The following is a 25,872-nucleotide window of genomic DNA, read 5'->3' as shown; positions in this document are numbered from 1 at the left end:
GAGAGACGAGATAAGGAGAAGGGCCAAGGAGGTGCTGAAGGGTCCGGCAAGAAGCGTGGAGGCCAAGGAGGACGCAAAAACAAGGAAAAGCAACAAGAAAGGCATGCCCGAGGCCGCGATAAGAATAGGAGGATAACGATCGTGATGATGACGACGAATCCACCGAGCATGAGTTACAGAAGGCGACAGAAGTCATCTATGTCGACGAAGGTGCTTCACTGCATTCTTCCCACTGCCAACTGAAACAATGGGAGCATGAGATTAATGCAATGGAACCAATGGTCGATGCCCAGAATCTGTTGAGGTGGTCTTACACGCCTATCATTTTCAACGACGAGGATCACTGCGGTCAGGAGTTTTTCGTTGTTGGTATCCCCAACAATACGCAACCTCAAGGTGACGAAGTTGTTACTTGACGGTGGGGCCGGACTTAACTTGATCTTGCCCAACATGGTCATGAGGCTGCAGACCCCCGATGAAGATCTCGAGGGGACGGGCACATTACAAGGGATCAATCCGTGGAGGAGTCAGCCCAAGGGAAAGGTCAGGCTACCAGTTACAATTGGTGGCAACCTCAACTACAGGACGGAGAGGATCGTTTTTGATGTCGCTGAGATCCCTTTGCCATACAACGGGATCCTTGGCCGCCCCACGTTGCCCAAGTTCATGGCGGCGTCACACTACGCCTACAACAAGGTGATAGGAAGGACGCGCTCATCTGCGCCGATCAGCTATACCGAGAAGCAGTTGTAGCATCTGCCGCCAAGGCACCCGCTCCTGCCACTGGGAAGAGGACCAGTAAGGCATCGGCCGCCGACAAGACTCCTGGCTACGGCAAGTGCTCCCGTACCCTCTCCGGCAAATGTGCCTCCTTGGAGTGTTGTGTTTCCGCTGGAGATGTCCCAGAGAGCTCTACCGGCAAGAGAAAAAAGTCCAAGGCGGCACCATCGCAGACCAAGAAGGTGTCTGTCAAGGAGGATGGCAAAGGCCGAGCTTTTGTCATAAGCTCCACCCTTGACAGCAAATAGGAAAGTGAGCTCGTCGCCTTCATGCAGGCAAATGTCGACGTGTTTGCATGGCAAGCATCCGACATCCCCAATGTTCCTAGGGAGGTGATTGAGCACCATCTTGCTGCCTGCCCTCATGCACGGCCCGTCAAACAGAAGGTCCAAAAGCAAACTTTGGAGCGACAAGAGTTTATCATCTAGGAGATCAGGAAGTTGGAGGCCGCAGGTTTGGTCATGGGAGTTCTCCACCCGACGTGGTTGGCCAATCCGGTCGTAGTACATAAGGAAAATGGGAAGTGGAGGCTATGTATCGACTAGACTAATATCAATAAAACCTGCCCAAAGGATCCTTTTCGATTACCACGTATCGATCATATAGTGGACTCCACTGTTGGGTGCGACCTGCTGTCGTTCCTTGATGCTTACTCAGGGTATCATCAGATCTTCATGACAAAGGAAGATGAAGTGAAAACCGCGTTCATCGCCCCATGTCGTACGTACTATGTTGTACAGATGCCTTTCGGGTTAAAAAGAATTTGTTCAACATTCGCTAGAGCGGTCCAAATTGGTTTTGAGCCCCAGCACCATAGAAATATGGAAGCTTACATGGATGACATAGTGGTCAAAATCAAAGAGAAGGCTACGCTCGTGCATGACTTTTGAAGAAACCTTCACAAACTTGCGCAGGATCAACCTCAAGCTCAACCCAGAGAAGTGTGTGTTCGGCGTCCCGTCTGGCAAGCTTCTTGGATTCTTTGTGTCTCAATGCGGGATCGAAGCAAAACCCAACAAGATCAATGCGAGTAGAGGCAGCACTGGTCGCGTCGAAACCACAAGAGCCGTTGCTGCTATACCTGGCAGCGACAAATCAAGTGGTCAGTGCTGCGCTAGTGGCGCAGAGGGAGGTTGAGGAGGAGGTGACAACAGCGGCAAGGTACTTAGGGTAAGAGCTGGACCCGGAAGGTGATACGTCCATTTTGCATCATGCTTTCATATTGATATTTATTGCATTATGGGCTGTTATTAGATGATATATCACAATACTTATGTCTATTCTCTCTTATTTTATAAGGTTTACATGAAGAGGGAGAATGCCGGCAGCTCGGATCCTAGGCTGGAAACGGAGCAAATATTAGAGACCTATTATCCACAGTTCTAAAAGTCCTAAAACTCCACGAAAGTTATTTTTGGAATTAATAATAAATATTGGCGAAAGAATCAGTGTTAGGGGGCCCACACCTTGTCCACGAGGGTGGCGGGCGCTGCCCCCCCTAGGGCGCGGCCCCTGCTTAGGTGTAGGACTGTTTTTTTTAACGCAAGGCTTCCCTTTTATTTTGTACATGAGCCTTTCCTTTTTTTTCACTAACGTTGGACTTTAAGGTGTTAGATGTGTTTTTCTATATGACGGGTTTTTCTAACGTGAGGTTTCCCTTTTATTTGTACGTGAGGCTTTTCTTGTTTTTTTCTTACTAACATTGGACTTTAACAAGTTAGATGCGTTTTTCTCTAGGATGGCATCATTTGCGTTATGCAAGTTTACCTTTTATCCCGCCCGAAAATTTTATAATCTAACGGTTTAATTAATTTTAATGACGTGGATCAATGAGACGTCATGAAAGATGCCTCCAATTAGTAAATATAAGATTTCTTCTGGGATGACCCACACCTTTACAAAGAAGGAGTAGATGGTGTTATTAGATGTTGTGTACCTGAGCATGAACAAGAATAGATCCTACGCAAGTGTCACTCCGAGGCATATGGAGGACACTACGCTGGAGATAGAACTGCACATAAGGTATTGCAATCTGGTTTTTATTGGCCTACTCTCTTCAAAGATGACCGTAAGTTTGTATTGTCTTGTGATGAATGTCAAATAATTGGTAATATTAGTAGACATCAAGAAATGTCGATGAACTATTCTCTTGTTATTGAGCCTTTTGATGTTTAGGACTTTGATTATATGGGACCTTTTCCTGCCTCTAATGGGTATACACATATTTTAGTTGCTGTTGATTACGTTACTAAGTGGGTAGAAGCTATTCCAACTAGTAGTGTTGATCATAACACCTCTATTAAGATGCTTAAAGAAGTTATTTTTCTGAGGTTTGGAGTCCCTAGATACTAAATGACTAATAGCGGTTCACATTTTATTCATGGTGCTTTCCGTAAAATGCTTGCTAAGTATGATGTTAATCATAGAATTGCATCTCCTTATCATCCACAGTCTAGTGGCCAAGTAGAGCTAAATAACAGAGAGCTTAAATTAAATTTACACAAGACTGTTAATAGATCTAGAAAAAACAGTCCAAGAAATTTGATGATGCATTATGGGCTTACAGAACTGCATATAAAAATCCTATGGGTATGTCTCCATATAAAATGGTTTACGGAAAAGCATGTCATTTACCTCTTGAACTAGAACATAAGGCATATTGGGCTATTAAAGAGCTCAATTATGATTTCAAACTTGCCGATGAGAAGAGGTTATTTCACATTAGCTCACTTGATGAATGGAGAACCCTAGCTTATGAAAATGCCAAACCATTTATGGAAAAGGTTAAAAGATGGCATGAAAAAAGGATACAAAAGCGTGAGTTCAATGTAGGTGACTATGTGTTGCTTTTCAACTCTCGTTTAAGATTTTTTGCAGGAAAACTTCTCTCTAAATGGGAAGGCCCTTACGTTATCGAGGAAGTTTATCAACAACTTCGAAGGCACAAATCCGAAGGTGGTGAACGGTCAAAAAATCAAACATTGTATCTGAGGTAATCCAATAAATGTTGAAACTAACGTTATTGAAACCGTAACCCCGGAGGAATACATAAGGGACACTTTCCAGAATGTTCCAGACTCCAAAAAGGAATAGGTATGTGGTGCGGTAAGTAAACCGACTCCAAAACAATTATAACAACAATTTTTCACCATTTTGGAATATTTAAGAAAATAGGAAAATAATAAGTAGTCCGGGAAGGACACAAGGCGTCCACGAGGGTGAAGAGAAGCAGCCCCCGGCAAGGGCCCAGGCCCTTGCCGTCGAGGTAACTGCCCCCACAGCAGAAAACATGCCTCTGGTCCTTGCCGTCGAGCCCCAGGCTCCGGCATGGGCACAACATACAGTTCATTTCCTCCAAATAGGGGAGCTCCCCAAGGAGCAGGAGGAAGCAGAGAAAGTAGCCCGCCGGTCTAGCATGTACCAGTTTGTGGATGATGCTCTTTATAGAAGAAGGCCAAACAGCGTGAAATTGAAGTGTATTCCTTGGGAGGACGGATTGGAGTTGTTAGCAGAGATACACGGAGGCATATGTGGCTCCCATATAGGGTCAAGAGCCCTTGTCGTTAAAGCATTCCAGCAAGGTTTCTTATGGCCCACTGCCCTCCAGGATGCAACCAGCTCAAGCCCTTCAGACAATCCCTCTCTCTTGGCCATTTTCAGTCTGGGGGATCAACATACTGGGCCCCTTTCCCCACACTGTCGGGGGCTTTGAATACTTGTACATCGCAATTGACAAGTTCACAAAGTGGCCAGAAGTGGAGCCAGTGAGGAAGGTGACAGCACAATTAGCCGTCAAGTTCTTTAAGGGACTCGTTTGCTGTTTGGGTGTGCCAAACAGAGTCATCACAAACAACGACACACAGTTCACGAGCCGCACCTGTTGGGGAACGTAGCAGAAATTCAAAATTTTCCTACGCGTCACCAAGATCTATCTATGGAGAAACCAGCAACGAGTAGAAAGGAGAGTGCATCTACATACCCTTGTAGATCGCTAAGCGGAAGCGTTCAAGTGAACGGGGTTGATGGAGTCGTACTCGTCGTGATTCAGATCACCGATGATCCTAGTGCCGAACGGACGGCACCTCCGCGTTCAACACACGTACAGCTCGACGATGTCTCCCACGCCTTGATCCAGCAAGGAGAGAGGGAGAGGTTGAGGAAGACTCCATCCAGCAGCAGCACAACGGCGTGGTGGTGATGGAGGAGCGTGGCAATCCTGCAGGGCTTCGCCAAGCACCTACGGGAGAGGAGGAGGTGTCACGGGAGGGAGGGAGGCGCCAAGGGCTCAGGTATGGATGCCCTCCCTCCCCTCCACTATATATAGGGGCAGGGGAGAGGGGGGAGGCGCAGCCTTGCCCCCTCCTCCAAGGAAGGGGTGCGGCTAAGGAGGGGGGAGGAGTCCATCCTCCCCAAGGCACCTCGAAGGTGCCTTCCCCCTTTAGGACTCTCCCCTTTTTCCCATATCTTGGCGCATGGGCCTCTAGGGGCTGGTGCCCTTGGCCCATGTAGGCCAAGGCGCACCCCCTACAGCCCATGTGGCCCCCCGGGGCAGGTGGCCCCACCCGGTGGGCCCCCGGGACCCTTCCGGTGGTCCCGGTACAATACCGATGACCCCGAAACTTGTCCCGATGGCCGAAACAGGACTTCCTATATATAAATCTTTACCTCCGGACCATTCCGGAACTCCTCGTGACGTCCGGGATCTCATCCGGGACTCCGAACAACATTCGGTAACCACATACAAACTTCCTTTATAACCCTAGCGTCATCGAACCTTAAGTGTGTAGACCCTACGGGTTCGGGAGACATGTAGTCATGACCGAGATGTTCTCCGGTCAATAACCAACAGCGGGATCTGGATACCCATGTTGGCTCCCACATGTTCCACGATGATCTCATCGGATGAACCACGATGTCAAGGACTCATCAATCCCGTATACAATTCCCTTTGTCTAGCGGTATTGTACTTGCCCGAGATTCGATCGTCGGTATACCGATACCTTGTTCAATCTCGTTACCGGCAAGTCTCTTTACTCGTTCCGTAACACATCATCCCGTGATCAACCCCTTGGTCACATTGTGCACATTATGATGATGTCCTACCGAGTGGGCCCAGAGATACCTCTCCGTTTACACGGAGTGACAAAATCCCAATCTCGATTCGTGCCAACCCAACAGACACTTTCAGAGATACCCGTAGTGTACCTTTATAGCCACCCAGTTACGTTGTGACGTTTGGCACACCCAAAGCACTCCTACGGTATCCGGGAGTTGCACAATCTCATGGTCTAAGGAAATGATACTTGACATTAGAAAAGCTTTAGCATACGAACTACATGATCTTGTGCTAGGCTTAGGATTGGGTCTTGTCCATCACATCATTCTCCTAATGATGTGATCTCGTTATCAACGACATCCAATGTCCATGGTCAGGAAACCATAACCATCTATTGATCAACGAGCTAGTCAACTAGAGGCTTACTAGGGACATGGTGTTGTCTATGTATCCACACATGTATCTGAGTTTCCTATCAATACAATTCTAGCATGGATAATAAACAATTATCATGAACAAGGAAATATAATAATAATCAATTTATTATTGCCTCTAGGGCATATTTCCAACAGTCTCCCACTTGCACTAGAGTCAATAATCTAGTTCACATCGATATGTGATTAACACTCAAGGTCACATCCCCATGTGACTAACACCCAAAGAGTTTACTAGAGTCAACAATCTAGTTCACATTTACCATGTGATTAACACTCGATGAGTTCTAGGTTTGATCATGTTATGCTTGTGAGAGAGGTTATAGTCAACGGGTCTGAACCTTTCAGATCTGTGTGTGCTTTACAAATCTCTATGTCATCTCCTAGATGCAGCTACCACGTTCTATTTGGAGCTATTCCAAATAACTGTTCTACTTGGAGCTATTCTAAATTGTTGCTCCATTATACGTATCCGGTATCTCTACTCAGAGCTATCCGGATAGGTGTTAAGCTTGCATCGACGTAACCCTTTACGACGAACTCTTTTACCACCTCCATAATTGAGAAAATTCCTTAGTCCACTAGTTACTAAGGATAACTTTGACCGCTGTCCTGTGATCCATTCTTGGATCACTCTTGTACCCCTTGACTGACTCATGGTAAAGCACACTTCAGGTGCGGTACACAGCATAGCATACTGTAGAGCCTATGTCTTAAGCATAGGGGACGACCTTCGTTCCTTTCTCTCTATTCTGCCATGGTCGAGCTTTAAGTCTTAACTTCATACCTTACAACTCAGGCAAGAACTCCTTCTTTGACTGATCCATCTTGAACACCTTCAAGATCACGTCAAGGCATGTGCTCACGTCAAGATCACGTCGGTATACCGATACCTTGTTCAATCTCGTTACCGGCAAGTCTCTTTACTCGTTCCGTAACACATCATCCCGTGATCAACCCCTTGGTCACATTGTGCACATTATGATGATGTCCTACCGAGTGGGCCCAGAGATACCTCTCCGTTTACACGGAGTGACAAAATCCCAATCTCGATTCGTGCCAACCCAACAGACACTTTCAGAGATACCCGTAGTGTACCTTTATAGCCACCCAGTTACGTTGTGACGTTTGGCACACCCAAAGCACTCCTACGGTATCCGGGAGTTGCACAATCTCATGGTCTAAGGAAATGATACTTGACATTAGAAAAGCTTTAGCATACGAACTACATGATCTTGTGCTAGGCTTAGGATTGGGTCTTGTCCATCACATCATTCTCCTAATGATGTGATCCCGTTATCAACGACATCCAATGTCCATGGTCAGGAAACCGTAACCATCTATTGATTAACGAGCTAGTCAACTAGAGGCTTACTAGGGACATGGTGTTGTCTATGTATCCACACATGTATCTGAGTTTCCTATCAATACAATTCTAGCATGGATAATAAAACGATTATCATGAACAAGGAAATATAATAATAATCAATTTGTTATTGCCTCTAGGGCATATTTCCAACAGTCTCCCACTTGCACTAGAGTCAATAATCTAGTTCACATCGATATGTGATTAACACTCAAGGTCACATCCCCATGTGACTAACACCCAAAGAGTTTACTAGAGTCAATAATCTAGTTCACATTTACCATGTGATTAACACTCGATGAGTTCTGGGTTTGATCATGTTATGCTTGTGAGAGAGGTTATAGTCAACGGGTCTGAACCTTTCAGATCCGTGTGTGCTTTACAAATCTCTATGTCATCTCCTAGATGCAGCTACCACGTTCTATTTGGAGCTATTCCAAATAACTGTTCTACTTGGAGCTATTCTAAATTGTTGCTCCATTATACGTATCCGGTATCTCTACTCAGAGCTATCCGGATAGGTGTTATGCTTGCATCGACGTAACCCTTTACGACGAACTCTTTTACCACCTCCATAATTGAGAAAATTCCTTAGTCCACTAGTTACCAAGGATAACTTTGACCGCTGTCCTGTGATCCATTCTTGGATCACTCTTGTACCCCTTGACTGACTCATGGTAAAGCACACTTCAGGTGCGGTACACAGCATAGCATACTGTAGAGCCTATGTCTTAAGCATAGGGGACGACCTTTGTTCCTTTCTCTCTATTCTGCCATGGTCGAGCTTTAAGTCTTAACTTCATACCTTACAACTCAGGCAAGAACTCCTTCTTTGACTGATCCATCTTGAACACCTTCAAGATCACGTCAAGGCATGTGCTCATTTGAAAGTACTATTAAGCGTTTTGATCTATCCTTATAGATCTTGATGCTCAATGTTCAAGTAGCTTAATCCAGGTTTTCCATTGAAAACACTTTCCAAATAACCCTATATGCTTTCCAGAAATTCTACGTCATTTCTGATCATTAATATGTCAACAACATATACTCATCAGAAATTCTATAGTGCTCCCACTCACTTCTTTGGAAATACAAGTTTCTCATAAACTTTGTATACACCCAAAATCTTTGATCATCATCAAAGCATACATTCCAACTCCGAGATGCTCACTCCAGACCTCAGAAGGATTGCTGGAGCTTTGCATACTTATTAGCATATTTCAGGATAGACAAAACCTTCCGGTTGTATCACATACAACCTTTCCTCAAGAATCGTCGAGGAAACAATGTTTTGACATCCTATCTGCAAGATTTCCTAAATAATGCAGTAATTGCTAATATAATTCCAACAGACTCTTAGCATCGCTACGAGTGAGAAAGTCTCATCGTAGTCAACTCCTTGAACTTGTCGAAAAACATCTTAACGACAAGTCGAGCTTTAATGGTGACACTTACCATCATTGTCTGTCTTCCTTTCAAAATCCATATGTACCTAACAGCCTTACGACCATCAAGTAGCTCTTCCAAAGTCTACACTTTGTTTTCATACATGGATCCTCTCTCGGGTTTTATGGCCTTGAGCCATTTATCGGAATCCGGGCCCACCATCGCTTCTCCATAGCTCGTAGGTTCATTGTTGTCTAGCAAGATGACTTCCAAGACAGGATTACGTACCACTCTGAAGTAGTACGCATCCTTGTCATCCCACGAGGTTTGGTAGTGACTCGATCCGAAGTTTCATGATCACTATCATAAGCTTCCACTTTAGTTGGTGTACGTGCCACAGGAACAACTTCCTGTGCCCTGCTACACACTTGTTGAAGTGACGGTTCAATAACCTCATCAAGTCTCCACCATCCTCCCACTCAACTTTTCGAGAGAAACCTTTCCTCGAAAAAGGACCCGATTCAAGAAACAATCCCTATTGCTTTCGTATCTGAATTATGAGGTATACCCAACTGTTTTTGGGTGTCCTATGAAGATGCATTTTATCTGCTTTGGGTTTGAGCTTATCAACCTGAAACCTTTTCACATAAGCGTCGCAGCCCCAAACTTTCAAGAAACGGCAACTTAGGTTTCTCCAAACCATAGTTCATACGGTGTCGTCTCAATGAAATTATTTGGTGCCCTATTTAAAGTGAATGTGGTTGTCTCTAATGCCTAACCCATGATCGATAGTGTTAATTTGATAAGAGACATCATGGTATGCACCATATCCAATAGGGTGCAACTATGACGTTTGGACACACCATCACACTATGGTGTTCCAGGCTGTATCAGTTGTGAAACAATTTCCACAATATCTTAATTCTGTGCCAAACTCGTGATTCAGATATTCATCTCTATGATCATATCATAGATCTTTTATCCTCTTGTCACAACGATGTTTCAACTTCACACTGAAATTACTTGAACCTTCCAATAATTCAGACTCGTGATTCATCAAGTAAATATACTCAACATCTACTCGAATCATCTGTGAAGTAAGAACATAACGATATTCACTGCATGCCTCAGCACTCATTGGACTGCACACATCAAAATGTGTTACTTCCAACAAGTTGCTATCTTGTTCCATCTTACTGAAAACGAGGCTTTTCAGTCATCTTGCCCATGTGGTATGATTTGCATGTCCCAAGTGATTCAAAATCAAGTGAGTCAAACGGTTCATTTGCATGGAGTTTCTTCATGCATATACACCAATAGACATGGTTCGCATGTCTCAAACTTTTCAAAAACGAGTGAGCCCAAAGATCCATCAATATGGAGCTTCTTCATGCATTTTATACCGATATGACTTACGTGGCAGTGCCACAAGTAGGTGGTACTATCATGACTATCTTTTGGCATGAACATGTGTATCACTACGATCGAGATTTAATAAACCATTCATTTTAGGTGTAAGACCATTGAAGGTATTATTCAAATAAACAGAGTAACCATTATTCTCCTTAAATGAATAACCGTATTGCGATAGACGTAATCCAATCATGTCTATGCTCAACGCAAACACCAAATAACAATTATTTAGGTTTAACACCAATCTCTTTGGTAGAGGGAGCGTGCGATGCTTGATCATATCAAGCTTGGAAAAACTTCCAACACATATCGTCAGCTCACCTTTAGCTAGTCTCCGTTTATTCCGTAGCCTTTTGTTTCGAGTTACTAACACTTAGCAACCGAACCGGTATCTAATACCCTGGTGCTACTAGGAGTACTAGCAAAGTACACATTAACACAATGTATATCTAATATACTTCTATCGACCTTGCCAGCCTTCTTATCTACCAAGTATCTAGGGTAATTCTGCTCTAGTGGTTGTTCCCCTTATTACAGAAGCACTTAGTCTCGGGTTTGGGTTTTACCTTGGGTTTCTTCACTAGAGCAGCAGCTGATTTGCCGTTTCATGAAGTATCCCTTCTTGCCCTTGCCCTTCTTGAAACTAGTGGTTTCACCAACCATCAACAATTGATGCTCCTTCTTGATTTCTACTTTCGTGGTGTCATACATCACGAATACCTCAAGGATCATCATGTCTAGCCCTGATATGTTATAGTTCATCACGAAGCTCTAACAGCTTGGTGGCAATGACTTTGGAGAACCATCACTGTCTTATCTGGAAGATCAACTCCCACTCGATTCAAATGATTGTTGTACTCAGACAATCTGAGCACAAGCTCAACAATTGAGCTTTTCTCCTTAGTTTGCAGGTTAAGAAAGTCATCGGAGGTCTTATACCTCTTGACATGGGCACGAGCCTGAAATCCCAATTTCAGCCCTCAAAACATCTCATATGTTCCGCGATGTTTCAAAAACGTCTTTGGTGCCTCAACTCTAAACCGTTTAACTGAACTATCACGTAGTTATCAAAACGTGTATGTCAGATGTTCGCAACAACCACAGACAACGTTCGAGGTTCAGCACACTGAGCGGTGCATTAAGGACATAAGCCTTCTATGAAGCAATGAGGACAATCCTCTGTTTACGGACCTAGTCCGCATAATTGCTACTATCAACTTTCAACTAATTTTTCTCTAGGAACATATCTAAACAGTAGAACTATAGCGTGAGCTACGACATAATTTGCAAAAACCTTTTGACTATGTTCAGGATAATTAAGTTCATCTTATGAACTCCCACTCAGATAGACATCCCTCTAGTCATCTAAGTGATTACATGATCCGAGTCAAACTAGGCCGTGTCCGATCATCACGTGAGACGGACTAGTCATCATCGGTGAACACCTTCATGTTGATCGTATCTTCTATACGACTCATGTTCGACCTTTCGGTCTCCGTGTTCCGAGGCCATGTCTGTACATGCTAGGCTTGTAAAGTTAACCCTAAGTGTTTTGCGTGTGTGAATCTGTCTTACACCCGTTGTATGTGAACGCTAGAATCTAACACCCGATAATCACGTGGTGCTTCGAAACACGAGCTGTCGCAACGGTGCACAGTTAGGGGAGAACACTTCTTGAAATTGTTGTAAGGGATCATCTTATTTACTACCGTCGTTCTAAGAAAATAAGATGTATAAACATGATAAACATCACATGCAATCAAATAGTGACATGATATGGCCATCATCACTTTGCTCCTTTTGATCTCCATCTTCGGGGCTCCATGATCATCATCGTCACCGGCATGACACCATGATCTCCATCATCATGATCTCCATCATCGTGTCTTCATGAAGTTGCCTTGCCAACTATTACTTCTACTACTATGGCTAACGGTTAGCAATAAAGTAAAGTAATTACATGACGTTTAAGTTGACACGCAGGTCACAAATAAATAAAGACAACTCCTATGGCTCCTGCCGGTTGTCATACTCATCGACATGCAAGTCGTGATTCCTATTACAAGAACATGATCAATCTCATACATCACATATATCATTCATCACATCCTTTTGGCCATATCACATCACATAGCATACCCTGCAAAAACAAGTTAGACGTCCTCTAATTGTTGTTTGCATGTTTTACGTGGCTGCTATGGGTTTCTAGCAAGAACGTTTCTTACCTACGCATGAACCACAACGTGATATGCCAATTGCTATTTACCCTTCATAAGGACCCTTTTCATCGAATCCGATCCGACTAAAGTGGGAGAGACAGACACCCGCCAGCCACCTTATGCAACTAGTGCATGTTTGTCAGTGGAACCGGTCTCACGTAAGCATACGTGTAAGGTTGGTCCGGGCCGCTTCATCCCACGATGCCGCCGAATCAAGATAAGACTAGTAACGGCAAGCATATTGAACAATATCGACGCCCACAACTACTTTGTGTTCTGCTCGTGCAAAGAATCTACGCAATAGACCTAGCTCATGATGCCACTGTTGGGGAACGTAGCAGAAATTCAAAATTTTCCTACGCGTCACCAAGATCTATCTATGGAGAAACCAGCAACGAGTAGAAAGGAGAGTGCATCTACATACCCTTGTAGATCGCTAAGCGGAAGCGTTCAAGTGAACGGGGTTGATGGAGTCGTACTCGTCGTGATTCAGATCACCGATGATCCTAGTGCCGAACGGACGGCACCTCCGCGTTCAACACACGTACAGCTCGACGATGTCTCCCACGCCTTGATCCAGCAAGGAGAGAGGGAGAGGTTGAGGAAGACTCCATCCAGCAGCAGCACAATGGCGTGGTGGTGATGGAGGAGCGTGGCAATCCTGCAGGGCTTCGCCAAGCACCTACGGGAGAGGAGGAGGTGTCACGGGAGGGAGGGAGGCGCCAAGGGCTCAGGTATGGATGCCATCCCTCCCCTCCACTATATATAGGGGCAGGGGAGAGGGGGGAGGCGCAGCCTTGCCCCTTCCTCCAAGAAAGGGGTGCGGCTAAGAGGGGGGGAGGAGTCCATCCTCCCCAAGGCACCTCGGAGGTGCCTTCCCCCTTTAGGACTCTCCCCTTTTTCCTATATCTTGGCGCATGGGCCTCTAGGGGCTGGTGCCCTTGGCCCATGTAGGCCAAGGCGCACCCCCTACAGCCCATGTGGCCCCCCGGGGCAGGTGGCCCCACCCGGTGGGCCCCCGGGACCCTTCCGGTGGTCCCGGTACAATACCGATGACCCCGAAACTTGTCCCGATGGCCGAAACAGGACTTCCTATATATAAATCTTTACCTCCGGACCATTCCGGAAGTCCTCGTGACGTCCGGGATCTCATCCTGGACTCCAAACAACATTCGGTAACCACATACAAGCTTCCTTTATAACCCTAGCGTCATCGAACCTTAAGTGTGTAGACCCTACGGGTTCGGGAGACATGCAGACATGACCGAGATGTTCTCCGGTCAATAACCAACAGCGGGATCTGGATACCCATGTTGGCTCCCACATGTTCCACGATGATCTCATCGGATGAACCACGATGTCAAGGACTCAATCAATCCCGTATACAATTCCCTTTGTCTAGCGGTATGGTACTTGCCCGAGATTCGATCGTCGGTATACCGATACCTTGTTCAATCTCGTTACCGGCAAGTCTCTTTACTCGTTCCGTAACACATCATCCTGTGATCAACCCCTTGGTCACATTGTGCACATTATGATGATGTCCTACCAAGTGGGCCCAGAGATACCTCTCCGTTTACACGGAGTGACAAAATCCCAATCTCGATTTGTGCCAACCCAACAGACACTTTCAGAGATACCCGTAGTGTACCTTTATAGCCACCCAGTTACATTGTGACGTTTGGCACACCCAAAGCACTCCTACGGTATCCGGGAGTTGCACAATCTCATGGTCTAAGGAAATGATACTTGACATTAGAAAAGCTTTAGCATACGAACTACATGATCTTGTGCTAGGCTTAGGATTGGGTCTTGTCCATCACATCATTCTCCTAATGATGTGATCCCGTTATCAACGACATCCAATGTCCATGGTCAGGAAACCGTAACCATGTATTGATTAACGAGCTAGTCAACTAGAGGCTTACTAGGGACATGGTGTTGTCTATGTATCCACACATGTATCTGAGTTTCCTATCAATACAATTCTAGCATGGATAATAAACGATTATCATGAACAAGGAAATATAATAATAATCAATTTATTATTGCCTCTAGGGCATATTTCCAACAGCACCTTCATGCAGTATATCCAGGACCTTGGCAGCAAGGTATGTTTTGCTTCTGTTGCTCATCCAAGGAGCAACGGCCAAGCAGAAATAGCAAATGCTGAAGTGTTGTGAGGCCTCAAAAATTATCCTAGGCTCGAAGCCTCCAATCAGAGAAAATTATAAGATTGTATATTTTGATTAAAAAATCTTCTCTAACATAAGAAATGTTACATTGAGTAATTCATTAAATACAAATTTACAACTAAAGCATAGTGGAATCCTATGTGGAGTAGCTAATTCAACTCTTGCAATTGACTTGACCAAATGAAGATGCAAATTGAACTGAATACCATGATAGAAGAGTTCAAAATGAAGGGCTCAACATCAGAGTATGATCCAACGCAAGTGTCACTCCGAGGCATATGGAGGACACTACGCTGGAGATAGACTTGCACATAAGGTATTGCAATCTGGTTTTTATTGGCCTACTCTCTTCAAAGATGACCGTAAGTTTGTCTTGTCTTGTGATGAATGTCAAATTATTAGTAATATTAGTAGACGTCAAGAAATGCCTATGAACTATTCTCTTGTTATTGAGCCATTTGATGTTTAGGGCTTTAATTATATGGGACCTTTTCCTGCCTCTAATGGGTACACACATATTTTAGTTGCTGTTGATTACGTTACTAAGTGGGTAGAAGCTATTCCAACTAGTAGTGTTGATCATAACACCTCTATTAAGATGCTTAAAGAAGTTATTTTTCTGAGGTTTGGAGTCCCTAGATACTAAATGACTGATGGCGGTTCACATTTTATTCATGGTGCTTTCCGTAAAATGCTTGCTAAGTATGATGTTAATCATAGAATTGCATCTCCTTATCACCCACAGTCTAGTGGCCAAGTAGAGCTGAGTAACAGAGAGCTTAAATTAAATTTACACAAGACTGTTAATAGATCTAGAAAAAAACGGTCCAAGAAATTTGATGATGCATTATGGGCTTACATAACTGCATATAAAAATCCTATGGGTATGTCTCCATATAAAATGGTTTACGGAAAAGCATGTCATTTACCTCTTGAACTAGAACATAAGGCATATTGGGCTATTAAAGAGCTCAATTATGATTTCAAACTTGCCGATGAGAAGAGGTTATTTGACATTAGCTCACTTGATGAATGGAGAACCCTAGCTTATGAAAATGCCAAACCATTTATGGACAAGGTTAAAAGATGGCATGAAAAAAGGATACAAAAGCGTGAGTTCAATGTAGGTGACTATGTGTTGCTTTTCAACTCTCGTTTAAGATTTTTTGCAGGAAAACTTCTCTATAAATGGGAAGGCCCTTACGTTATCGAGGAAGTTTATCGTTCCGGTTCCATAAAAATCAACAACTTCGAAGGCACAAATCGGAAGGTGGTGAACGGTCAAAAAGTCAAACATTGTATCTCAGGTAATCCAATAAATGTTGAAACTAACGTTATTGAAACCGTAACCCCGGAGGAATACATAAGGACACTTTCCAGAATGTTCCAGACTCCAAAAAGGAATAGGTACGTGGTGCGGTAAGTAAACCGACTCCAAAAAAATTCTAACAACAAATTTTCACCATTTTGGCATATTTAAGAAAATAGTAAAATAAGAAGTAGTCCGAGAAGGACATGAGGCGTCCACGAGGGTGAAGAGAAGCAGCCCCGGCAAGGGCCCAGGCCCTTGCCGTCGAGGTAACTGCCCCCACAGCAGAAAACATGCCTTTGGTCCTTGCCGTCGAGCCCCAGGCTCCGGCATGGGCACAACATATAGTTCGTTTCCTCCAAATAGGGGAGCTCCCCAAGGAGCAGGAGGAAGCAGAGAAAGTAGCCCGCCGGTCTAGCATGTACCAGTTTGTGGATGATGATCTTTACAGAAGAAGGCCAAACATCATGAAATTGAAGTGTATTCCTTGGGAGGACGGATTGGAGTTGTTAGCAGAGATACACGGAGGCATATGTGGCTCCCACATAGGGTCAAGAGCCCTTGTCGTTAAAGCATTCCAGCAAGGTTTCTTATGGCCCACTGCCCTCCAGGATGCAACCAGCTCAAGCCCTTCAGACAATCCCTCTCTCTTGGCCATTTTCAGTCTGGGGGATCAACATACTGGGCCCCTTTCCCCACACTGTCGGGGGCTTTGAATACTTGTACATCGCAATTGACAAGTTCACAAAGTGGCCAGAAGTGGAGCCAGTGAGGAAGGTGACAGCACAATTAGCTGTCAAGTTCTTTAAGGGACTCGTTTGCTGTTTGGGTGTGCCAAATAGAGTCATCACAAACAACGACACACAGTTCACGAGCCGCACCTTCATGCAGTATATCCAGGACCTTGGCAGCAAGGTATGTTTTGCTTCTGTTGCTCATCCAAGGAGCAACGGCCAAGCAGAAAGAGCAAATGCTGAAGTGTTGTGAGGCCTCAAAAATTATCCTAGGCTCAAAGCCTCCAATCAAAGAAAATTATAAGATTGTATATTTTGATTAAAAAAAATTTCTCTAACATAAGAAATGTTACATTGAGTAATTCATTAAATACAAATTTACAACTAAAGCACAGTGGAATCCTAGGTGGAGTAGCTAATTCAACTCTTGCAATTGACTTGACCAAATGAAGATGCAAATTGAACTAAATACCATGATAGAAGAGTTCAAAATGAAGGGCTCAAAATTAGAGTATGAGCAGAAAGCATACTTTGATAGTTTTTTTCGTCATGCACCATACGATCTCGAAATAACTCCATCCAATGTGAGGCCTCAGAACAAGGACTTTAGACAAGCTGCACAAGTGTGGAAGGCGCTAGATTGATGAGTTGCCAATGGTTCTTTGGTCAATCAGAACGACACCAAATCGAGAGACTGGCCAGACACCCTTTGCCCTGGTTTATGGGGCAGAAGCAGTTCTCCCCACTGAACTCATATACGGGTCACCTTGAGTGCTCGCTTATGATGAGCTTTAGCAAGAGCAGTTGCGCCAAGATGATGCAATGCCCCTTGAGGAAGACCATCTTCGAGCTGTGATACGTCTCCAACGTATCTATAATCTTTGATTGTTCCATGCTATTATATTACCTGTTTTGGATGTTTATGGGCTTTACTTTACTCTTTTATATCATTTTTGGGACTAACCTACTAACTGGAGGCCCAACCCGTATTGCTGTTTTTTTTTTGCCTATTTCAGTGTTTCGAAGAAAAGGAATATCAAACGGAGTCCAAACGGAATGAAACCTTTGGGAGCGTGATTTTTGGAACAAACGTGATCCAGAGGACTTGGAGTGCAAGTCAAGAAGCAATCGATGAAGCCACAAGGGTGGAGGGCGCGCCCTCCCCTACTGGGCACCCCCCTATCTCATGGGCCCCTCGGGCGTCCACCGACGTACTTCTTCCTCCTACATATACCCATGTACCCCAAAACCATCAGGGAAGCCACCAAAAAACTATTTCCGCCATCGTAACCTTCTGTATCCGCGAGATCCCATCCTGGAGCCATCGCCGGCGCTCTGCCGGATGGGGAATCTACCATGGAGGGCCTCTACATGAACTCCAAGGCCTCTCCGATGAGTTGTGAGTAGTTTACCACAGACCTTCGGGTCCATAGTTATTAGCTAGAGGGCTTCTTCTCTCTCTTTGAATCTCAGTACCATGTTCTCCTTCCTCTTTTTGGATATCTATTCGATGTAACTCTTTTTGCAGTGTGTTTGTCGAGATCCGATGAATTGTGGGTTTATGATCAAGTTTATCTATGAGAAATATTTGAATCTCCTCTGAATTATTTTATGTATGATTGAGTTATCTTTGCAAGTCTCTTCGTATTATCGGTTTGGTTTGTCCTACTAGATTGATCTTTCTTGCCATGGGAGAAGTGCTTAGCTTTGGGTTCTATCTTGCGGTGTCCTTTCCAAGTGACAGCAGGTGCAGCATGGCACGTATTTTATTGTTGCCATCGAGAATAAAAAGATGGGGCTTATATCATATTGCATGAGTTTATCCCTCTACATCATGTCATCTTTCTTAAAGCGTTACTCTGTTCTTATGAACTAAATACTCTAGATGCATGCTGGATAGCGGTCGATGTGTGGAGTAATAGTGGTAGATGCAGGCAGGAGTCGGTCTGCTTGTCACGGACGTGATGGCTATATACATGAGCATGCCTAGATAATCTCATAATTATTTGCTTTTCTATCAATTGCTCGACAGTAATTTGTTCACCCACTGTAATACTTATGCTATCTTGAGAGAAGCCTCTAGTGAAACCTATGGCCCCCGGGTCTATCTTTTATCATATAAGCTTTCAATCTACTTTTATTTGCATCTTTACTTTTCCAATCTATATCATAAAATACCAAAAATATATTTATCTTATCATATTATCTCTATCAGATCTCACTTTCGCAAGTGGCCGTGAAGGGATTGACAACCCCTTTATCGCGTCGGTTGCGAGTTCTTTGTTTGTTTGTTTAGGTGCGTGGGACTTGTGAGGAGCCTCCTACTAGATTGATACCTTGGTTCTCAAAAACTGAGGGAAATACTTACGCTACTATGCTGCATCACCCTTTCCTGTTCAAGAAAAACCAACGCAAGCTCAAGACGTAGCAAGCTTCTATGCGAGCCGCTCGCTACCACAAGCATTGCACCGCTATCATAGCCGCAAGGATCACGCTCGAAGCCTTGAGGAAGGAAACCTTGTTCTTGGGCGCATTCAATCAGCCGAGAATTCAAACAAGTTGATGCCAAATTGGGAAGGCCCCTATCGGGTAATACGAGTCACCAGGCTCGACATAGTCCGCCTGGAGACTGAAGATGGCTTTCCAGTGATCAACCCCTGGAGCATCGAACATCTTTGCTAGTTTTACCCATAGGGCGCGGTTGCCCAGAGCTCCGGCAACCCCCTTTTTGTACTAGCCTTGCCGGCAAGGCATGTAACCCTATGTAGAGAGCCAGGTGCCGTGCACGCAACGAGATAGTTTTTAACTTGTACGGTTTCCTGCTAGTTTCCATGTTTATATATGTATGCATGCGTACTTGTCTAGCATATTGTGCTACCTTAGATTCTAACAGGTGTTGGGAAATCACGAAGATTCCATGTCCATGTCATCTATTCCCTCCGGCCGTAGTGGCAACACCCCGGCAAGAGATTGAGAAGTGTGCTTGGCGTGGCGTCTCCATCAACAACCTAATCAGATAAAGTTCCTCCCCTTCCCATTCATGTTCGTAATTTGTGACTTGCGCATTATAAAACCTTGCCACTCTATCTAGACTTGGGTGCTCCCATCTGTTGGTATCAAAACCGGCGGATCTCGGGTAGGGGGTCCTGAACTGTGCGTCTAGGCGGATGGTAATAGGAGACAAGGGACACGATGTTTTTACCCAGGTTCGGGCCCTCTCGATGGAGGTAAAACCCTACTCGTGCTTGATTAATATTGATGATATGGGTAGTACAAGAGTTGATCTACCACGAGATCAGTGAGGCTAAATCCTAGAAGCTAGCCTATTGTATGATTGTTGTTCGTCCTACGGACTAAACCTCTCCGGTTTATATAGACACCGGAGAAAGCTAGGGTTACACAGAGTCGGTTACAATGGGAGGAGATCTACATATCGTATCTCCAAGCTTGCCTTACACGCCAAGGAAAGTCCTATCCGGACACGGGACAAAGTCTTCAATCTTGTATCTTCGTAGTCCGGAGTCCTGCCAAAGGTCATAGTCCGGCCATCCGGACACCCCCTAATCCAGGACTCCCTCAGTAGCCCCTGAACCAGGCTTCAATGACGACGAGTCCGGCACGCAAATTGTCTTCAGCATTGCAAGGCGAGTTCCTCCTCCGAATACTTCATAGAAGATGTTGAACACAAGGATAGTGTCCGGCTCTGCGAAATAGTTTCCACATACCACCATAGAGAGAATAATATTCGCACAAATCTAATCTGCTGACGTATTCTGTAGCGTGACATCATGCCACAGCCAAGCCTTTATTCGAATCGTTTTACTGTCCCACATCAGCGTATTTAGCGAGGCGGTTTCCTTGGCACGTCTTGTCAAACCAGAGATCATGTCCCCTCATTCCAGGATTCTCATCAATACGGGCGTGGGTAACCCAATCGCGCCATTAATCGTGGCGCTTGGGAGATAAGCGAGTTCTACTAGGCTGGAGGGGGCACATAGTTTCGGCCGCCCATATAAGGGGATAAGAATCCACTCTTTCCATCTACGCCTTCCTCCTCCTTCACTTATCTATTCCTGCGCACTCGAGCTCCAGCGCCCAAGTCCGCACTTCCCACCTCAACCTTGTCCAATCATGTCCGGAGCGGGAGACAGGTGGATGGCCTCCTCCGTAACGGAGAGGCACATCAAAAAGTTGAGGAAGGCTGGATACCTGTCTTACGACATTGCGCACCGGCTCCCAGATAAGGGGCAGCTCATCCCCACCCCCAGGCCCCATGAGAGGGTCGTGTTTCTCCCCCATTTCCTCCACGGACTGGGCTTTCCTCTTCACCCATTTGTCCGAGGGCTCATGTTCTAATATGGCCTGGATTTCCACGATCTGGCCCCAAACTTCATCCTCAACATCTCGGCGTTTTTCGTCGTGTGTGAGGTCTTCCTCCGCATCCAGCCCCACTTCGGCTTATGGCTGAAGACCTTCAATGTCAAGCCGAAGGTCGTGGGTGGCCGACAAGTGGAGTTCGGAGGCGCCATGGTGGGCAAGATGGACAACGTCACATGGCTCAAGGGCGCCTTCGTGGAAACCATCAAAGGGTGGCAATCGGGGTGGTTCTACATCACCGAGCCGTGTGACCCTGAATGGGCAGCGGCCCCCGAATTTTGATCTGGTATCCCCACACGGCTCACCTCATGGAAATAGGCGGGCCTATCGTGGGGTAATTCGGCATAGGTGACCGGACTCCAAACCTGCGTCAAAACCTGATCGACAAGAAGGTTAAACTTGTCACCGTACTCCAGGTCATGCTCTTCCGCCGGATCCTCCCGTGTCAACGACGCGCTTTTAATTTGTGGGAATTCGACCCGGCCCAGCACCAAACTTTGTCCAGGCTCTTCGACACAACGCACGAAGATGCCTGGAAGGTGCTTTCCAAGAGCTCCGAGGTTCACCCTCCCATTATCGAGGATCGCGGATTCTGCGCGAAGCGCCAAGCCAGCGCGGTAAGCTTAGTTTACTCATTACAGGGTACTTGTTTTTCATAGTTTGACAGGACTGGCAGAAGAAAGCCGGACAGATCGACTGTCCGGCCCCTTTCCCCGAAGGCCCAGCAGACGCCCGCTTGGCAAAGCTGCTGGTTCCGGCACCTCACGTGGTGCCGGAGAAGAAGGCCAAGAAGAAGGCCACGGGGACTCGAAAGAGTTCCCGGCGCCTGGTGGTGTCGGATTCATCGCCCGACTACCCCAAAGCGCACTCCGCCTCCGAGGACGAGGAGCAGGAAGAAGAATCCTCACCCCTCCAACAGGGGGAGGAAAGAAAAGGAAGGCCAGCCCAACTAGGGAGGCCGGAGGGTCCAACAAGGGGAAGACCCTTCTCCGGGACTACGCCACCGACACCGAAGACGGAGGAGAGGAGTGGACATCCAGGACCAAGCCCCTGGCAAAATTTTAAGTATCCAGATACCAGAATAACTCATGGCGTTCCTTTATTGTATAGTACCTTCTGACGCCGAATTTAATCATGAAGTCCGCCCAAGGCTCAGCTCGACGATTCGTCGAGCGGTTCCTTGGATTCGTCGGATGTGAATAGTGCTTCACTCCCGACTGCTACCTCCCCTCGCCCTACGGACGATGCCGAGGTGGAGTCCCAAAAGGGGCTAAACCAGGAGGAGGTGGTCCTGGAGGCGCCACAAGGCGACCTCCCGGAATCCAGTCCCAAAGGGGATGAAGCCCCAGAGGGATCTAAGTCCGGCCCTGGGCCAGACACGGCTTCGGAACCTTCAGTGATTCTGGAGTCCGGTAGGCGGCCCGCTCACAAGAAGGGCAAGCCTATGACACTGGCGGCCTCCGTCCAACCGGAGGCGCCGGACAATTTGCTGGAGGTACTTAACGGCGCCTCCATCGACGAGAAGCACCGCACTATTATGAGTGCGGCGATCCAGAAGCTTCAGTCTACCAAGAGCGGACTGACAGAAGCCTATACCAGCCTTCTAAGAGGTTTCGAGGTATGTATTTAAAACATATAAAAATGTTACCGCATAGACAGTAGCCCCTGATGCTCAGTTTGGTGTTCGGAAAGAAAAGCCGGACTGAGGATCTTAAAAGGTATACGCAGGAGTCTAACATGAATATGTGAAAATGGGAATGCAGGCTGCGCTGCTGACCTCTGCCGCACTGACTGCGGAGGTCGATGCATTAAAGCAGAGCCTCGAACGGTCCGAGAATGAGCTCGGCCGTTCCAAGAAGCAGCTCGAGGACAGGGAAGGTAAGTTGTACCTTATGTATGTATATATGAAAATACCTAGTTGCAAATAATGACAGGACCAACGTGAATGTTACAGGGGCCACAACCGAGGTGGCGACCCTGAAGGAAGCGTTGTCCAAGGCCAGAGACAATGCGGCCATGGAGTGCACCGACCGAGAGAAACAAGAGGCGCGGGTGGCGGAGATGCAGCAAGAGCTCGATGCTCTCATGAAGAAACACGAGAGTTTAGAGCTTGAGTGAAAGACGCGAGAGTCCAAGCTTGCCTCGGCACTTGAAAGAGCCAAGTCTGCCAAGGCCTAAACCGAAAAAGCCCACCAGGAGATTGAGGCGATGAAAAAGATAGTGGCTGGTAAGGAATTCTTTATGCAAAGCAAGCATGTGAAAGTGAATTACGTGTTACTTACCCGAATCCGGAGCTCTCCGGGATCATTCACAGATCCGCCCCGCAGTGTGTCCGCCGCCGCCGCTTTCTACCGAGCCGCAGAAGGGAGATCGACGGAGAAGGTGTTCTGGTCCCAGTGTACTGAGGCCGGACGCCCGGTGCCCTTGAGCGACCAGCTGAAGCAGCTGGTTGAGCTCCATAAGGTGGCCGAACAGTCTATGAAGGGCCTTATAGGCCGGCTGTGGCCTGGGGAGGTCCTGCCTGAGAGCTACTTCGGGCTGGTGAGGCGGCTGGTGGATGCCTGTCTGCGGCTTGAAATCATCAAGCACTCCATATGCATCGAAGGCGCCCGTAGGGCTTTTGCCCGTGCTAAAGTGCACTGGGGCAAGCTGGATGCTGAGAAGCTGGTGACAGAAGGGCCACCGAAGGGGAAGGAGCATCGCAGGCCCGAGATGTATTATGAGGGTGTCCTGAAGGGTTCCCGTCTTGCGGCGAATAAATGTACCAGGGATGTAATTTTTTATTAAACTCGCTCGTGTTTATCCTGTGCACTGAAAACTGGTTCATATGCACTAAGCAATGCTTTATGAATTTAAAATATTACCTTCTGTGTGGCCGTTTATTAAATCTGAGAGATGCAAGTCGTCGGCTTCTACCCCCATGCCACGAGTGCTGGGGTGTTCTGGATAAACCTGAGCGCTCTTGTTCCCATTCTTGGGTCCATCGAGGGAGGCGCTCAGCACAACGAACAAGGCAATCAGACTTATAATGCTTTATCACTCTCACTTAGCCATAGAATTCTATAATTTTAAATTTCGGCGAAGCCCTTAGTATTCGGAAGATTGAGTTCGGGGCGCTATCCACGCCTAGGCCGGACAAAGCCAGCTCCTCGCTCTAAGCGCTATAAGTCTTTAAGGACTCGAAAAACCTCTCGAACAGCGACCGGTCTCTCGCCCTATCATGAAGGTCAGTTTTAGCTTTCTCTACTAAGGTGTTAACCCAGCTCAACTGGGGCACAATCGCAGTAGTTCTCCCAGCGCTACCTTAGCCGACATAGCGGAACGTAAGGTACCAAAACATGGGAGCCGGGCAAACCCAACTATTAAACCAAGACATGATTCGGAGCCGATGCATATAATGCTATAAGTTCGGGGTGCCGCACTCATGAGAGTGTTCGGTCTTCTCACACCATATTCTAGGGTACTTAAGCCCCTGGTGTATTGGGCGTACCAAAGTGTACGGTTGCATAATGTCATAATTGAACATATTTACATGAAAAATGAATGCAATAATAGACAAGAGCTATGTATTGTGTATTAAAGGACTGCTATGAAAGCAGAACGATACAAATAGTGCGATAAGCAAGAGATGGGATTTCTTAACATGTCCCCCTCCAGGGGCAAGCTGCGAGAGGTTAAGTAAGACAGGTATTTAGCTCGTTATAGAGACCACCTGGACTTTCGACGTGGCTTGCTATCTCCCTGGCTGTTGCATCGTGTGTTCGGCGAGTGTACTGCCGGACAGGCCTTCCGAAGAGTGGAGTCCTAAGAGTAAGAAAAAAGAAATGATAAAATCGGGGGCCCCTAGTGTGGTTGAGCCGCATTCTTGGCATGCCCTGGTTGTGCCCCTCCCCTTATGCCCATGGTATTTCCAAAGCGTAATTATGTACGTGTGGTACTGGTTTCGCAATCTCGTGAGGGCTGGGGTTGGGGCCGCACTGCTATGCTTGCTCGGAACATGCCAGACGCTCTTGTTGTGGGTTACTCCGGGCACGCTTGACGGTGTCCAGACGTTTAACAGCCAGACTAGAGAATTGCCTTGAGAGGCTACTTTGTACTTCCGCAGCGAGGGCCGCCGTGTGCTCCTCTGTTCGGAGAGAGCGTTCGGTGTTTCCATTGACCGTAATGACTCCTCGAGGGCCTGGCATCTTGAGCTTGAGGTATGCGTAGTGCGTTACAGCATTGAACTTTGCAAATGCGGTTCGCCCGAGCAGGGCGTGATAGCCACTACGGAACGGGACTATATCGAAGATTAACTCCTCGCTTCGGAAATTATCCAGTGATCCGAAGACCACTTCGAGTGTAACTGAGCCTATACAACTGGCTTCTACACCTGGTATGACGCCTTTAAAGGTTGTCTTTGTGGGTTTAATCCTTGAGGGATCTATGCCCATTTTCTGCACTATATCCTGATAAAGCAGGTTTAGGCTGCTGCCACCGTCCATGAGGACTCTAGTGAGGTGAAATCCATCAATGATTGGGTCTAGGACCAATGCGGCGAATTCGCCGTGACGAACGCTAGTGGGGTGGTCCCTTCGATCAAGAGTGATCGGGCAGGAGGACC

Source organism: Triticum aestivum, chromosome 2B (genome assembly GCF_018294505.1).
Source record: "Triticum aestivum cultivar Chinese Spring chromosome 2B, IWGSC CS RefSeq v2.1, whole genome shotgun sequence".
NCBI lineage: Eukaryota > Viridiplantae > Streptophyta > Magnoliopsida > Poales > Poaceae > Triticum > Triticum aestivum.
This window is presented reverse-complemented; position numbering follows the sequence as displayed.